The sequence below is a fragment of the Bombina bombina genome, chromosome 7 (assembly GCF_027579735.1).
Source record: "Bombina bombina isolate aBomBom1 chromosome 7, aBomBom1.pri, whole genome shotgun sequence".
NCBI classification, from domain to species: domain Eukaryota; kingdom Metazoa; phylum Chordata; class Amphibia; order Anura; family Bombinatoridae; genus Bombina; species Bombina bombina.
Window position 1 is genome coordinate 194,631,121 of NC_069505.1, and position 9,104 is coordinate 194,640,224.

Below are 9,104 nucleotides of genomic sequence, written 5' to 3' on the forward strand. Positions count from 1 at the left end.
TGGCCACAAATCGGCAAGTGCTACCCAGGTGCTGAACAAAAAAATGGTCTGGCTCTAAAGCTTACAGTACTGCTTTTTCAAATCAAGATAACATGAGAACAAAGAAAAATTGATAATAGGAGTAAATTCAAAAGGTGCTTAAAATCTCATGCTCTATCTGAAAGAAAAAAATTGGGTTTAGTATCCCTTTAAGTGCGCTAACCCACATAAAATATTAATATTTCACGTTCCAATGCTCTTCACATAGTAAAATATGTTCTACTTATTCTTAAAAACATATATATATATATATATATATATATATATATATATATGAAAAAAAGAGGGAGTAGGTAGTTGCGCCAAAAGTAAGAGAAGAAGTAGTTTTGCAGTATAATGCTCTATGAAAAAAGTCTAATGTATGCTGCTATTAGTGGTGTCTCGTTCCTCCTTAGTGAGACTGGAAGTGGAAAAAATGGTGAACAGGGTTTGATCTAATAGCGCTTGCAGAAGATGTTCCTCATAAGCATGTGAAGGGGAAAACTGTTGGACCAGCAATCAGCGGCGAGTGAATACTAGTGGTGTGTGTAGACACCAAACTGGAGCACCACATATGATGGAGAAAGGAGTATATATACCAAATGTGTGAGCTGGTGTATATAGATAAATAATCAGGACCAAAAGGCAACCACTGGGCAACAGTGGGACAACGGAGAATATATGTGGGACTCTCCTATTCTTACCACACTGTATTTGTGGACAGAGGGTAAAAGTGAAGGAAATTCCTGTTTGATATAAGCTGATATCCAGGACAAGATGGAAAAAATATATGCATATACAGAGCAATTGGATGGGAAAAATATATGCATATACAGAGCAATTGGATGGGAAAAATGCATAAGCCCAATAAAGAATTTATTATTTAAAAACAAATTTTATTTATATAGAAATATAAAAGGATGCATAAAATGAAAATTAAAAGGAAGCGTTATAAAAAGATATAAAAAATGTTATGTTGGTGTGGGGTATATATTACAATACAAAAGACTGTGTACAAAAAAGTTAAAACCAATACGAAAAAATATACATATATATAACAAATGAATGAAATTCAATAAAATGTAAGTGGTGGCCAGGCAGCACGGCAAAAGTATGGAGCGTGCGGGTGGCTACAAACTTAGTGTTGAATGCTGTGTGGTTTTGCGCGGGTAGGATCCAAACTTTCAAAAAAGTGGGTGAAACAGCTGAGAGATGGGTAGCTGCACGGAGCCGCTAGCGATCAAGCTCAGTGAGTGAATCGGAATTCCGGATGTGACGTCACGAAACGTGCGTCACGTGCCTTACGCGTTTCGTGAGCGTATCAGCTCACTTCACCAGAGGCTAATGGATCTGTTAGCATCCAAGTGGCCCTTAAATAGCGAAAAGCTATTTGTTAAAGGGAAAATGGGAGTGAGTTAATATCTAAGCTTGATCGCTAGCGGCTCCATGCAGCTACCCATCTCTCAGCTATTTCACCCACTTTTTTGAAAGTTTGGATCCTACCCGCGCAAAACCACACAGCATTCAACAGTAAGTTTGTAGCCACCCGCACGCTCCATACTTTTGCCGTGCTGCCTGGCCACTTACATTTTATTGAATTTCATTCATTTGTTATATATATGTATATTTTTTCGTATTGGTTTTAACTTTTTTGTACACAGTCTTTTGTATTGTAATATATACCCCACACCAACATAACATTTTTTATATCTTTTTATAACGCTTCCTTTTAATTTTCATTTTATGCATCCTTTTATATTTCTATATAAATAAAATTTGTTTTTAAATAATAAATTCTTTATTGGGCTTATGCATTTTTCCCATCCAATTGCTCTGTATATGCATATATTTTTTCCATCTTGTCCTGGATATCAGCTTATATCAAACAGGAATTTCCTTCACTTTTACCCTCTGTCCACAAATACAGTGTGGTAAGAATAGGAGAGTCCCACATATATTCTCTGTTGTCCCACTGTTGCCCAGTGGTTGCCTTTTGGTCCTGATTATTTATCTATATACACCAGCTCACACATTTGGTATATATACTCCTTTCTCCATCATATGTGGTGCTCCAGTTTGGTGTCTACACACACCACTAGTATTCACTCGCCGCTGATTGCTGGTCCAACAGTTTTCCCCTTCACATGCTTATGAGGAACATCTTCTGCAAGCGCTATTAGATCAAAGATCAAAACCTGTTCACTATATATATATGTATGTATATATATATATATATATATATATATATATATATATATGTATGTATGTGTGTGTATATATATATATATATATGTGTGTATGTGTGTGTGTGTATATATATATATATATATATATATATATATATATATATATATACAGTGTGTGTGTGTGTGTGTGTGTATGTGTATATATGTGTATATATATATATATATATATATATATATAAAATGGTTTTTAGGTGTAATAAATATATTATTATTATTATATATATTTTTTTTACCTAAAAAGAGACATCAGATATATAGAAATATGTATTTAAGAATAAATAGAACATATTCTACTATGTAAAGAACATTTAAATGTGAAATATTAATATGCTGGGAACTGTGCAGCTGTCTGTAAGTATTCAGGGTTCTGGGGATTACAGTGATTTGGGATGTGTACCCTGTCCAGTCTTAGAGTGCAGTCCGTTTCTGTATTTTGTATTTACTTAACAACTGACCTGTTTTTGCTTTTAAATATTACTGTGTGCTTGCTAGTGAGTGCCAGGTTTTGTGTGTTGTATAATCATATATAGCTATAGATATATATCTATTTAAAAATACTTAGAACATGTTCCCTTATGTGAAGAACATTGGCATGTGCAATATTTACATTAAATACATAGTTAAACACTTTATTAAATATAACCATATTGCATAAATATGATCTTACATGTTTTCAGCTACTTGACTGCAAAGGGCTCTAATGCACTTATGTGTCGATAGATAGATAGATAGATAGATAGATAGATGTGTGTGTGTATTCATCTGTTTATATCTGTATGTATGTCTGTAAATACATATATACACACATAAATAAATCTGTACCTATATATATATACACACACATAATTTAGCTATGTGTATGTATGTATCTATACGTTAAGGCCATTATTAGGTCTTTTTTTTTTCTTCTAACACCTGAGACCTCATATCTTTGAGCACTTATAACTTTTTATTGCAATTTTTTTTTTAAATACATTTTTAGATAGTGTTATTATGAGTGTAAATGTACTTTTAAAGGTATTTTGTATGTGTTTAGTGCAACTTTTTAGTCGAGAGTAACTTAACCAGAGCTCTGAAGTTGCGATATCCTGACACGTTAAAATCAATTGCACAAACACGTTTACTTTCAACCTGTAATACACAGTCTACTTCTGACGCCAGCAAAGAGCTGCGATAAACCCCTTTCCACTGGCACGCCACTTGTAATCTTGCTCATAGTGTCTTATCTCAGTGTCCCTTTTTTGAAATCCTTATATAGCTGAGTCCCGTCACTCCATTTACAGTGAAGCACAATGCAGATAGCTCTGGGTCTCAACGACTCAAATACAGCACAATATTAGGCACCACATCCCAGTTCCCTGGGTACCATTTTGTACACTTTTGTACATTATATTACGTGCATGAAGGGCCGCGTTGTCTTGATGTTGTATATATGTTTGCATGAAACTACGAATAAATGACTTTTCTGTGCTCTGACACAACAAACATCTGTGTAGTGTTTGGTATTAAAAGATGATGTTGGCTGTATTACCAACTACTAACATAAGCATGGACATCCGCAGAGGGGGGCAAGGGGTGGGGCAACTAGCTGTGGTGCATTTTATTTTATATTTCTGGTAGAAGCATTGATGGTATAGTGAGGAGGTGGCAAATTGCACTGCAAATCACCCCTCTTCTATCCCTGCTCTGGTTTTATCTGTATTTGTCACATGGTTTAGAATAACACACAGCAGGGAAGAAGAGATTAATATTAAAATAAATGTAACAATAACATCCCCCTTTTGTGACTCTATTCCCCACACTACTCCTATCCTAACACCAAACCAGAGACTAAAACTGCCTGAGCCTGTTGTACCTCTGGCCGTAGTGTTGTGTGACAGAATGCAGTGCAGGCACAGACTGGGTCATTTTTAGTCACTGGAGAGCATTTGGTTCCTGAGCAGTAGTGGGAAGTAGAGTCAGCACTTAACAAACAGCATTTGGTTCCTGAGCAGTAGTGGGAAGTAGAGTCAGCACTAAACAAACAGCATTTGGTTCCTGAGCAGTAGTGGGAAGTAGAGTCAGCACTAAACAAACAGCATTTGGTTCCTGAGCAGTAGTGGGAAGTAGAGTCAGCACTAAACAAACAGCATTTGGTTCCTGAGCAGTAGTGGGAAGTATAGTTGGCACTAAACAAACAGCATTTGGTTCCTGAGCAGTAGTGGGAAGTAGAGTCAGCACTAAACAAACAGCATTTGGTTCCTGAGCAGTAGTGGGAAGTAGAGTCGGCACTAAACAAACAGCATTTGGTTCCTGAGCAGTAGTGGGAAGTAGAGTCGGCACTAAACAAACAGCATTTGGTTCCTGAGCAGTAGTGGGAAGTAGAGTCGGCACTAAACAAACAGCATTTGGTTCCTGAGCAGTAGTGGGAAGTAGAGTCGGCACTAAACAAACAGCATTTGATTCCTGAGCAGTAGTGGGAAGTAGAGTCAGCACTAAACAAACAGCATTTGGTTCCTGAGCAGTAGTGGGAAGTAGAGTCAGAGCTAAACAAATAGCATTTGGTTCCTGAGTAGTAGTGGGAAGTAGAGTCAGCACTAAACAAACGGCCGGTCTCCGTGACCGTCAGAGAACACATGGCCCTGGAGCTCCCTGCAGGCATCACAAGGATATTGCTCACTGCTATTGCCTGCCTGTGACCCTAACCTTACACATGTCCCACTATATTGTGGCCCCTCATATGAGAGTGGATGACTGGAGAATAATATTTTTAAAAAAAAAGTTTGCCCCCCAGACAAATTTTTGAGGATTCCTATGAATATTAGTATCCATAGACTTAAAACAAATGACTTTATGATAAGGACTTTAATAGTACCTACGCTATCAAGCAGTTGGAGACTTGGACCTGTTGGAGCAGCGTGTGGGTTGATTTACTCCCCTGGGAACCCTTGTACCAAGCAGGGGAAGAGAATACCATAAAGAGGGAGGGAAGGAGTGAGGGAGTAGGGAAAGAGGCACATCTGTCTTTAATTCCCAAAGAGGCTTTTTCCCTATAGGAACTGTAACAATGGAAATGGTGTAGGCTACACGTACCCCCCCTGAGAAACCCCCCGTCATAGCACCTTCAGTCAAATGAGTCTGGTGACTTAACCAAAATTCCTTGCTGGGATCCATGTTTCTCCTAAAGTAGCAGATGATGCTCCTAAACCTCAACATTCATTTGTGGGACTGTGTGTGTATATAGCTCTATTGAGGTGCATTATAGTACTCCTGTGGCAGGTGCACACTGGTCTGGGGCTCTCCTAAGTCCCCCTTGTTTATCATATTGCTGAATCAGGCGTTGGAAGCGCTCATACGTCTGTATGCAAAAATATTTTATGCAGTATAACAAAAAAACCTGACAAGATGGCTAGCAAACAACGTCAGCAAGATAGGAAGCTTAAAAATAAAGTGGAAGTTCATTCCCCGCCATCTTCAACCCCTGAGGTGCCTGATCATGCCCCCCAGGACACGCATCCAATAGTATCCCAGCTTTCGGCACTATTTCTCCCAAAGATTGAGCAATTGCAGACAGGCCTAGATACTATCACAACAGATCTTAAGATATTTTCAACAGGACTTGCAGCAGTGGAACATAAAGTGGCGGATACAGAAAGCCAGCAGAGGGAGGTCACACTGAATGTTTCTCAATTGAAGCGACAAAATAAGGCCCTTAGAGAAAAATTAGATGACCTAGAGAATAGGTCCAGACAAAATAATATTCGGGTTGTTGGTCTCCCTGAGTCGATCCCCGGCTCCGCTCTTATTGACTTTGCAGAACAAACACTTCCACAGCTATTAAAACTAACCAATGCCAGCATACCCTGTGTGGTCGAAAGAGCCCATAGGGTTGGAGTGCCCTCACAAAAGCAGAATCAAAAGGCCCCTCCAAGGCAAGTCATGATAAAGTATCTAAACTTTAAAGATAAGACATTACTTTTCAAAGCATATAGGCAGGCTCCCAACCTGGTGTTACGAGGGTTGCAAGCTGCACTTATTTCAGGACTATTCCGCTGATGTAGCCAAGAAGAGGAGAGCGTTTTCCCCTTACTGTAAAGAGCTTATTGACAGGGGAGAATCAATCCCCCTATTATACCCGGCCAGACTCAAGGTGCAAACGCCACAAGGTCCAAAGTTTTTTGAAGACACCACTCAGCTCAAAGTCTTCATGAGATCTCTTGCCTCTGTAAAGAACAACCAACTTGAAGATGAAGAAATAGAGGAAGAGTTGGACTGACATTGTTCTCTATTGGAACAACAATCTACTAGCTGTAGGATAGGAAAACTACACAGAGCTGGAAATAATAGCATATAAAGACTGAAGACTTTAAATCTTGCTTTTAGAGTTTTTCTCATATATCCTTTTTTTGAAAACGGGGGGGTGTTGAATTGTTTGCACTACTTTACTGTTTTAATTATTTACTGTTGCAATCACTCACTGCTTTTCTAGTTTGTTTCTAACTATTTTGGTGCCTCATTGTTGATACTATTTCTTAGGAGGCCTCTGAAGTTGTTCTCTGTGCTTGAAAGTGGTTCATAGGAACTGCCCCGAGGTGTGTGTCAGTAAGTAATATTACACAAACTTACATTGTACCTCCATCGAGGAAGTTTAGAAAACAAAACCTTACACTATTCCTGTGGAGAGGGGTGGGAGAGGGGAAGTCCTCAATACTGGTAGTTTGAATATGGGGGTCCACATTTTATCTTGGAACGTGGGAGGGGTTACATCACCCATTAAGCGAAAAGCCATTTTAAATTATCTAAAGGCCAAGAGAGTTGACATAGCCATATTGGAGGAGACGCATTTGAAACCTAGCGAGCACAACAAATTTAAACAGCAGTGGGTGGGAGAGGTGATCTATACTCCCTACGAGAACAACAGAGCTAGGGGGGTGGCTTTTTTGTTTAGGAAGAATCTGGACTATAAAGTTACCCAAACGACAATAGATCCGCTAGGAAGGTTTGTACTGCTTCAGATTATATTGGAGGGTACCCCTCTAATTCTGGGTGGGGTTTATGGGCCACACACTCACAAAAAAGAATTTTGGAACAACATGAGGGCAACCATTATGAAAATGGCTGATGTGCCCATAATATTGGGGGGAGATTATAATATAGCGCCACAAACACCTGCAGATACATATATAAGAATCCTAACCTTTCAGTACCGGGCCCCAGTAGGCAGTACAATGTGAAATGGGACACTTTAACATTGAACAAGTTCAAGAGAGCACTACAACTCATAGACATATGGAGAGAAAGAAACCCGGAAGTGAAGGACTTTACATGTATTACACCCACCAAAGACACGTTATCGCGAATTGACTTCTTTCTCACATCCCCTGCCTTGACCACTAGAATTACAAAGACTGGAATTGATAGTCCAACTATTTCTAACCATGCCCCAATTACACTTAAACTTATTTTGGGATCGACTAGGACTGGTAGAGAGGGGTGGTTTTTCCCTAGATATCTGGTACATGATGCCAATCTAAAGAATCACTTGGTAGGGGAGTGGTTAGCCTATAACGATCTAAATAGTAGACACAGAGATAATCCACTTCTCTTTTGGGAGGCGGCTAAGGCCGTGTTAAGGGGGTTAGTGACTTCTTATGACATAAATATCAGGAAGCGGAAAAAACTTAGAGAAGATCTTCTAATGAAAAAATTACTTAACGCACAGAATCGCTACTTACACTGCCCCACAGTAGCTAATAGACTCCATTACAAAGACACTAAAACACTGAGAGACACATTTTTGCTGCAGGGGGCTGCTGGGGACGTGACGAAGGCACATGCTAGATTTTATAGACATGGCAATAGAACGGGCAAGATGCTTGCTAGATTAACAAGGTTGACAAGGCGGTCCTCCTTCATACCAGTCATAAGGGTCCAAGACTCTATTCTTACAAACACAACTGACATACAACAAGCCTTTAGCCAGTTCTCAGACCTATATAAGACTCAGGAGATAGATCCTAAACACAGGGACTCTTTTTGGGAAGCGCTGGCATTGCCACAGATCACGGAAAGCCAGAGAAACTCTTTAAATGCCCCGATACTAGCAATAGATGTCGAGAAAGCCATTGGTAACTTACCTTTAGAGAAAGCCCTGGGCCCGGACGGGCTCCCGGGGGAGTTTTACAAGATACTACAACCTGAGGTGGCGGAGGTCCTGTCAGACCTCTTCAATGGCATACTGGGGGGCTTGAAAGCTACCTCTAGTAGATTTACTGAGGCTAATATCAGCCTGATACTTAAGCCAGACAAGGAACCTCTTAATCCAGCATTGTACCGCCCGATTTCACTGATGAACTTGGATTACAAAATATTAAAAATTATGGCGAATAGACTAGCTCTGGTCATGCCGGAAATTATACACACGGACCAGACAGGTTTTATTAAGGGGAGGTCGGCTGTCAAGAATGTTAGAACCCTTCAACTCCTTCTAACACATTATTGGAATACTAAATTGAGGTCTCGGTGGAAAAGGAGGACGAGGCATGTGTTCTTCTTGTAGATGCAGAAAAAGCCTTTGATAAGGTTCTCTGGGGACACTTGTTTTATACCCTTGATAGATTTGGAATTGAGGGTTCTTTTGTAGAAGCACTGCAAACCCTGTACACTGCTTCTCATTCCACTGTCTTGGTCAACGGAACCCAATCTCAACCCTTTACCTTAGAAAGAGGCATGAAACAGGGGTGCCCGTTGTCACCCCTACTCTTCGATCTGGCCCTGGAGCCCCTAGAAGCAAAAATTAGACTAGGGACTGGGGGACTTGAGGTGGGACCGAGTAAGCTACACTTATCACTTTTCGCGGAT